The sequence below is a fragment of the Paramormyrops kingsleyae genome, chromosome 15, assembly GCF_048594095.1.
Source record: "Paramormyrops kingsleyae isolate MSU_618 chromosome 15, PKINGS_0.4, whole genome shotgun sequence".
Classification (NCBI taxonomy): domain Eukaryota; kingdom Metazoa; phylum Chordata; class Actinopteri; order Osteoglossiformes; family Mormyridae; genus Paramormyrops; species Paramormyrops kingsleyae.
This window is the reverse complement of record NC_132811.1, coordinates 25,615,371-25,623,986: the sequence shown is the minus strand read 5'-3', so window position 1 is coordinate 25,623,986 and position 8,616 is coordinate 25,615,371.

Here is an 8,616-nt window from a genome sequence, read left to right as displayed (position 1 = left end):
TGGCTTTGGGCCTGCTCTAAATAACTCGTGGCTAAGCTAGAAAATGTAAGGTTGGCATGGTGAAAAGCAGTAGGCCTCCCCCTTGTAACAGTTGACTTCATTGACATTAACTTCAGTTTCCTTGGAGCTACATTTCCTTGTGCCTTGAACCCAGCCCTTAACAAATCTCTGAAAATGTGATAAAGCACAAGCCCCACAGCCCTGAGCCAATTCCCACACTAACCATGAATTCACACACATCATTTAATTTGCATCCCACAGAAAGAATGTATGTGGGATTAAAGCTACAGTTAAGCCAGCACAATCCAAACACATTTTATAAACATTTTGAGACTTTTGTTTTGTGTCTTTTTAAAATCATTTATAATCACTCACTCCCCAGAATTTGTCATTTGTAGGCTTCACCGGCCAACTGAAGCTCTAGCTGCACTGATGACTCTCCTGACTTCTGTTTGCATTCAGTTCAAACTGGTCACATTTACAATGACGTTATAGACCTGATTTGGGTTGGAAAATTAACAGCAGGAAGCAGAAAAACGTCCACACATAATACACAGAATGTTGACAATTGAGGTAGATCATATAGAAGGATTACACTTCTAACTTTAGGGGCAAAAAAAATCTAACTAAATTATTTTAGCCTTTTAGTGATTTTCAAATTATTGCGGATCTTGTACGGAAAGGGACTGCAAAACTCATATAAATGCACATGCATAAATTGTATATCATAAATTGTTGTCGTTACAATTAAGAGCTTAAACGTTTTTGAATGCTCCTCATGTCCCAGATTTTCATAGAACAGGCTGTTTTCTTCAGGTTTTTGCGCTCTGCTCCGATTTGAAGCGAGGCGTCTCGAGCCTGCAGTCGGATCCGGAGCTGTGCTATTTCTCGCGCGGAGCAGCGGCTGTACAAGCTGTAAGGGTAAGGCAAATGCGCATCGGGCGACAAATACAGTTTGAATATCCATATATCAAAAGCATGCAAATTCCATTAAGCTTGTAAACTAGAAAAGATTGGGGTTAATTTAGTAAACACACGGCGGCGGCGCTTACAACGGAGCTATAGAAATACACGGAGATGCAAAAAAAAATTTAAGAGTGCAGAATTTGCGAAAAACGCTGACTGCTGCAGCTAGAGCCCCGCCTTGGCTAAATCCAGGAGAGAGATATGAAGACTTTCTAATTTGCTTTCCCTCGAATTTTAATAATAGCTGTGCATAAGTAATTTATGAAAGGCCAACCAGGCAGTGGGCAACGGAAAATTAAACTCATTTTATCTGAAAGCAGGTGGATTTCTATATATCATTAGCATGCATAGAATTTACACAATGTTATTTCTAGTACTGATGGAATGTAACCAAATAATATATGAGTTTTTTGCTTATGCACAAGTGAAATTCTTAGATAAAAGTGCTGCCCTTTTGCAATTTTCTGAAACGGCAACTAATTCTGGGAAGCTTCTTATAACAGGAGAGACTCATTTGGTTTGCATTAAAGACCGACATAAGTGACATTAGGACTTTTCCAATGGATTAGATTAGATACGTCGCATTCTGTAATATCATTAGTCATTTTACTTTCTTTCCACTTCCTGAAGTAATCGCTCAAAAATTTCACGGCTCAAATTCAAAGAAAGGACAGAACTTAATTAATTTGTCAATTTGTCAACCCAGAGCAGGCAGGGTGAGTCAAAAGTTTACTGACCGAAGTTCACCAACCATCTGGAGGTGCTATCTCAGTACTCACAAGATCAATGAGGAAATGAAACTGAATCTTAACTAACCAAACAGAACATAATACCTCGACAAACAAAAACAATATTATCTTCATTCGCTGTTAATTTTAAACAAAGTATTTTAAATAATAATATATTTAAAATACTTTGTTTAAAATTAACAGCGAATGAAGATATATGTGTGTGTGTGTGTGTGTGTTTATATAGTGGAACGACTTCTTATACCTCTGGATGTATGTATACCCTGGACTTTAAAATGTACCTGGCATACAGGACATACGGTATATTTTATTTCCTAGTTCATTGCTGGATATTTCCCTGCTTTGTATGACCAAGTATTACAGCATTAATGTTTTTCTCTACTGGCTAAAAACATATATTTTAATATATCTAATTTTACAGATAATGTCAAACAAGCCAAAGAGCTCAGCTACATCTGATTCCTCTTGTTTCAACAGCATGATGAGAAAGCTGTCTGACATAGCATACTGTATTTGGTTTCCTAGTAATAAGTTAACTGCAGTTGGTGGGATGGTGTTCTTCAGGAGCCAGACATACTGGCCTTTGGTGTCTCTGAAGACAGGACATCATGGAGAACTTCACCATGGGGATGTTCATTTCCTGCAGGATCCCGATTACAACTGTTCTCACTTCACTGGACAAGAGCCAAGACACAAAACTAGAGTCATATTAAAAGCGTGTGATTTCTTACTGAGTGTCAGACTAAAGAAGTGTGTCTTTGCTCAAAGGAGATACAGCCAACGAGCACAACATCATTTCTGAATGTTCCACCCAACCCACTGAGTGTTTGTGTGCGTGTATGTGTTTGTGTGTGAGCGGATGGTCTGTATTTGCATTTTTCTGCACATGTGTATCTCAACAGACGCATGTCTGAGCTCCAGAAGGCGTGTTTTCATTCTGCTTGTTAAATGCGAACGTTTTGCTCTGTCATGACTGTAACGCCTGCTTTAATGGAGGGAAATATTAATATAGAGTACATCTGAACCGAAGCACTAAGCAGATTATAAACATTTATTATGGAGCGTTATCATAATATTCAGTGCAGCATATTGCAAACTTCTGTCATCCAGTTTCAGCCGCACTACTGAAGATCATAGTTAATTCTGCTGATTTATGGTAATTCTGCAAACCATATCAACCACGACATCAGAAATACTAACAAGCTTAGTATAAGCTTTAGCTGAAATGTTATGAGGTTTGAATTTCTGGAACCACTGTGGGCTGTAGTTGAAAATTCAGGTTCAGCAGAAATAACCTTATTTCTGTCCTTAAAAATTAGTAGGACTGCATATATATGTATCTTTTTTTGCAAGGGAAGGAGGTCTAGCAGGTGTTGGAAATGCACTGAATAGAAAATTCTAGAGAATCGACATTTTTCCACATAGAAATAATCAGTCGTTTCCCCAAACAGTACTGTGCATTAAAATTATGGGGAATTGGTTACAGTTGAATTCTAAGTAATTCAATTACCATTCTATTTTGGTTGTTTAGTACATCACTTATTCAAATGTACATCGCATGTGGCAAGACAGAAACATGTATTGAAGTCTGTAAGACATATTTTCATTCCAAGTAATGGACGATAAAGTGAAAAATATTTTGTAGACACACTATGTTGACATACGTCAGAATGTGGGAGCATTTATGAGTCTATGCATGCATGAATGTATAAACAAAACATTCTGATACATTCTGAAAAGACTTATTATAGAGTCTATAGAAGCTGGTCTTAGAGTTTCAGGGCTTTTATGTCCAGGGAAGAGAAAATGGGTTGAGTCTGTTTTCAGCTTAATAGACTCTGCACGTCTGTTGCTCTGGAGGCCAAAGTGAATCGAACACTCCTTTCTGGCAGAGAATAGAAATTCCAAAAAAAAAAAAAAAAACCCAAGACGTGACAGTGATGAAAGATACAGGAGGTGAGATGCAAGCAGCAGAGTGCCTATGGGGGGGAGGGGTGCAGATCGACGCCCCTGATGGGAGACCCCTCAGCAAACAGCAGGCAGAAATTGGATTAATCTGAACTCCCCTGTGCCTTTAGAAAAAGAGCATTAACTCTATGGTGCTTTGATCAGTTGAACTGATGGAATATGAAGGGTATCTGGATGTATTTAATTAGCTAATATCTGTCTTTTTAATCTTTTCATCTTATGACTTAGTGTTAAATGTAATGTGCTGTGATATATCTATGAAAGGAGGCAGCTCTATAAAAACATTTAGGTCATGCGATCTGAAGGGAATTCATGTATTAGTGATACAGAGACGTCTTCCCGCACTTTGTAGTTATATTACTCAACGTGTCTATGGATGTATGCTGGAAGAAAAGCATAAGCAGCACAGACATGTGTCAGAAATATACCAGGACTGAGGGTAAATTTGCTAACTAGAATTGGTGCTGTCAGAAACGACTGCATTGCACGGACAGCCCCGTCATTTGCTCTGCCCATCTAATCCTTACTTGTACTACACTCACGAAGTTGTACAATTTCTAGAAGTACTGAATGGATCACCTGGAAATGTGAAAGCTATTGAGTGTGTTTTTACCTGAATGCTCTGAGTCCTTGTTATGATATGTAAGTGGAATTCATTTACTCCACATTCCACTTGTATGACAATTTGCGGAATCTTTCTCCACCAATTAGGTGGTTACCTGTTTTCCTTTATATATGTTTTAATGTCCATGTTTCAAATTGTCATTTGTATTTTTTATCTATCTAAATATTTATGTTCTATATATTCCTCATTTACACTATGACCAACATTTTATGTGACCCATCAGAAAGAACTGTGACAGGTACCCCAATGGTATTTATGGAGCCCTGGAGGGCATGTGCACAATGTACATATAACTCATTTATATTTAACTAATGCTTTTTATCCAAACAGGCTTACAGCAGAGGGAACAGGTGCAATTTATGTGTACTTGTACCTCCTGGCATTTGAACCCCCAAGCTTGGCACTGTAAGTGCAATGATACCTGAGAGCTGATGGAGCAATATTAACACTGTGTTCCATTTGATCTTGGAAGTTGGAAATTCCCAGCTCCTAGTCAGACATTTCATTTGTAATGCCCCCTGAAGTCAGAATTCCGGGAACCTCAGAATTCAGATGGCTGCTCCCTTTATCAACAAAAGTGAAAGCTGTAGTTATATATGTTTATTAGCACTTATGTTTTATTTGTGTTTCATTAAATCGTTCATACACATACGTGGCTAGAATTGGGGCCTGTTTCAGAAAGCAGGATTTCTTGCTTAGCTGGATAACTTGTCAGATTTAAGGTACTATAGGCTAAATGTAGTGAAAAATGACACAGGCCATTTAAAGTGAAGCACCTTAAATTTGACAAATTATCTGGGCAGAAATCTTGCTGATTGAAACATCCCTGGTATTGCTGGATGGCTTTCCTACTTGTTACACTGGAACGCATAATGCTGTGTTCCATTTACCTTAGGAAGTTGGAGCAGGGAATAACGTCATACTGGACTTAACTGCCTTCCAAAACAAGTCAGATAGCCATTTAGCAATACGCATAAGCACACATTCCTAACCATTAGACCACCACTTCCAACATCAATGCTTTATGTGGTATTTTGCACATACAAACACCAAAGCAACATTTTCACATTGGTTGGACAGACACAAATAAGACATATATTATCTGTACAAAAGTATTAGAATACACGTCTTAATCACTGAATTCAGGTGTTTCATTCAGACCCATTGCCACAGGTGTATAAAAGCCATATAGTCAGGTTTACAAACATTTATGAAAGAATGGGCCGTTCTGAAGAGCTCAGTGAATTCAAGCATGGTTCTGCCATAGGATGCCCCCTTTACAATAAGTCAGGTCATGAAATTTCTTCCCTGCTAGATATTCTACGGTCAACTGTAAGTGGTATTATTACAAAATGGAAGCATTTAGGAACAACAGAAACTGAGCCATGAAGTGGCAGATCACATAAAGTAACAGAGCGGGGTCACCGAGTGCTGAGGCGCATAGTGTGTAAAAGTCGCCAGCTCTCTGTTGATTCAATAACTGCATAATTCCAAACTTCCTCTGCCATTAACACAGAAACGGTGCGCCGGGAGCCTCATGGAATGAGCTTCTATGGCCAAGCAGCTACACACAGTACTGTCCAACCATTATCTGTGTACATGTTGCTACAGTGTTTGTATGTGCCAAGTACCACATAATGCCTACAGGTATTGCTGACAATGACTAACAATGAACATGGCTAGAACTGGTATTGCTAAATGGCTTGCCCAACCTCCAAGCTAAATGGAATGCAATAAAATCATGCCTTTTTTTTAACATGCTCACAAAATACCCAGTCAAGCTCACAATCACACAGTCTGAAAATGTGACAGTTTGCACCCCATATTGGTTCAAAACAGGACACAGCATTTTATTTTTCAATACAGGGCAATAGTGCAATATACAGGATGGGTGCAAACTCTAATCCCCACGTTTACGAAGAGACGTAATTGCATGACTATACATACATGTTCCTTTACACAGTTGAGAGCTGACCTTGGAGTTCAAGTACACCTTGCACACTCCCCCACCAAAAAAAAAAACTGACACAATATAATTCTTCCATAAGAAATTTTGGCAAGCTACCCACAATACATTTTGCCAATCAGCTACTGGACTGCGGTTTTTGTGAAGTGGAAATAAGATCCATCAAAGATCAAATAGAGTAAATACAATAATAATAACAAATAGGCTGATCCTGTAACTAGGATAAGCCTGTAATCTTCTCATATCGCTCTGTGACATAATGGTAAGAACAGTGGTGCGATTTGTCTCAGAATTTGAAAGGGTCCAAATCTTCACCCATGCAATGTGCCTGCAAAGTTTGGAAAAGACCAGCCAAGTAATTTTTTAATTATCATCCTGACAAGATCAAATGTCTAAGTGCCCTTATCCTTGGCATCACTATGTGGCACTACTACAATTTTCATGCAATTTGTCTCAAAATTTGATCAGGTTCAGGTCTTCAACTTTACAACATGTCTGTATAGTTTTAAAAAGATCTTATTTTTGAGTTATTGCACTACCGGCATCAAATGTCTGAAACTACCCCAATCTTTGCTATCACTCTGCGGCGCTCCTTCAGTTTTAGGATGATCTTTCGCAAAATTTTATCATGTCCAGTTTGTCACCCCTACACTGAAAGGTGTTGTGTCATGTAGGGTGCAAACTCACACTTAAAGGTACTGCAGCGAGTAAGGTGCACACTCACACCAAAAAGTGCAGCAGAGAGTAGGGTGCACACTCACACTGAAAGGTGCTGCAGCGAGTAGGGCGCTAACTCACACTGAAAGGTGCTGCAGAGAGTAGGGTGCACACTCACACTGAAGAGGGCTGCATGAAAAGTGCTATTGTGAGTAGGTGCACACTCACCCTGAAAGGTAGTTCAGCATGTAGAGTGCACAGTTACTCTGAAAGGAACTCCATTGAGGAGGGTGCTAACTCACCCTGAAAGGTGCTTCAGCGAGTAGGGTGCACACTCACCCTGAAAGGTGATGCAGCGAGTAGGGTGCATACCCACACTGAAAGGTGATACAGTGAGTAGGGTGCACACTCTCACCAAAAGGAGCGGCATCACTGAAAGGAGCTGCATTGAGCAGGGTGCAGACTAACCCTGAAAGGTGCTATAGCGAGTAGGGTGCACACTTACCCTGAAAGGTGCCATAGCAAGTGTGGTGCACACTTACCCTGAAACAAACTGCATTGAGGAGGGTGCTAACTCACTCTGAAAGGTGCTAAAGCAAGTAGGGTGCACACACACTGAAAGGTGCTACAGTGAGTAGGGTGCTAACTCACACTGCAATGTGCAGCAGAAAGTAGGGTGTGCACTCACACTGAAAGGAGCTGCATTGAGTAGGGTGCACACTCACACTGAAAGGAGCTGCATTGAGTAGGGTGCACACTCACACTGAAAGGAGCTGCATTGAGTAGGGTGCACACTCACACTGAAAGGAGCTGCATTGAGTAGGGTGCACACTCACACTGAAAGATGCCTCATGAAGTAGGGTGCACACTCACACTGAATGGTGCTATAGCAAGTATTGTGCATACTCACATTGAAAGCTACTTTCATCAGGATCAGCTCCTGCCCTGCCACCTTCTATATGTCAGTTTCCCATTTGGCCAGCAGGTGTCGCTGGCCATGCCATTTGGGGGAGTGTTGGTTTTTGTTTTACTTAAAGTTCCTTGTTTTGTCTGAGCCACAACGTGGATCATCTCTGCATCCTTCTGCCATTCTGTCCGCAACAACTGTAGTGAGTTGGGTGCACACTCACAGCACAAGCACAAAGTGAGACGGGCTGAGCAGGACCCATATCCGGGAAGCAGTCCTCTCCTCTCTGCCTCATGTGAAAGCACCATATTTCACTCTGGGCACGTTTCCTGCCAAAGTTTTCACTCTACCCCTAAATGTGCCGCAGAGTCCGGCTGCACAAATGCAGCACACCGGGCCGGCATTCCCGCTTCCCAGCAGGATCTATTCTTTCAGCTCCCTTATTCATCGAGAGCCATTTTCCCAGCCTTTGAATAATAATTCAGCACTAGACAGAACAGTCACTTGTGGCAGGTAGCTAAAAAAATTCATTAAAATAAACTCTCAGTATTATCAAAATAATACATTTGGAGCTGTTAGCACGGCCCACAAAGAGACGAGGACAGTCTGGTCTCATTAAAGGGAAGAAATAGTGGAATTAGCCTGAATCTAATTACAAGCCACGCTATCTAATGTAAAAACATGCCTGTTTTTTCACTCTCATTCATTTTGACTAGTAATTAGTTTTGGCCTCTAAAATGCCACCCTTTAATCATCCAACCGCAGATGTGATTTTTGG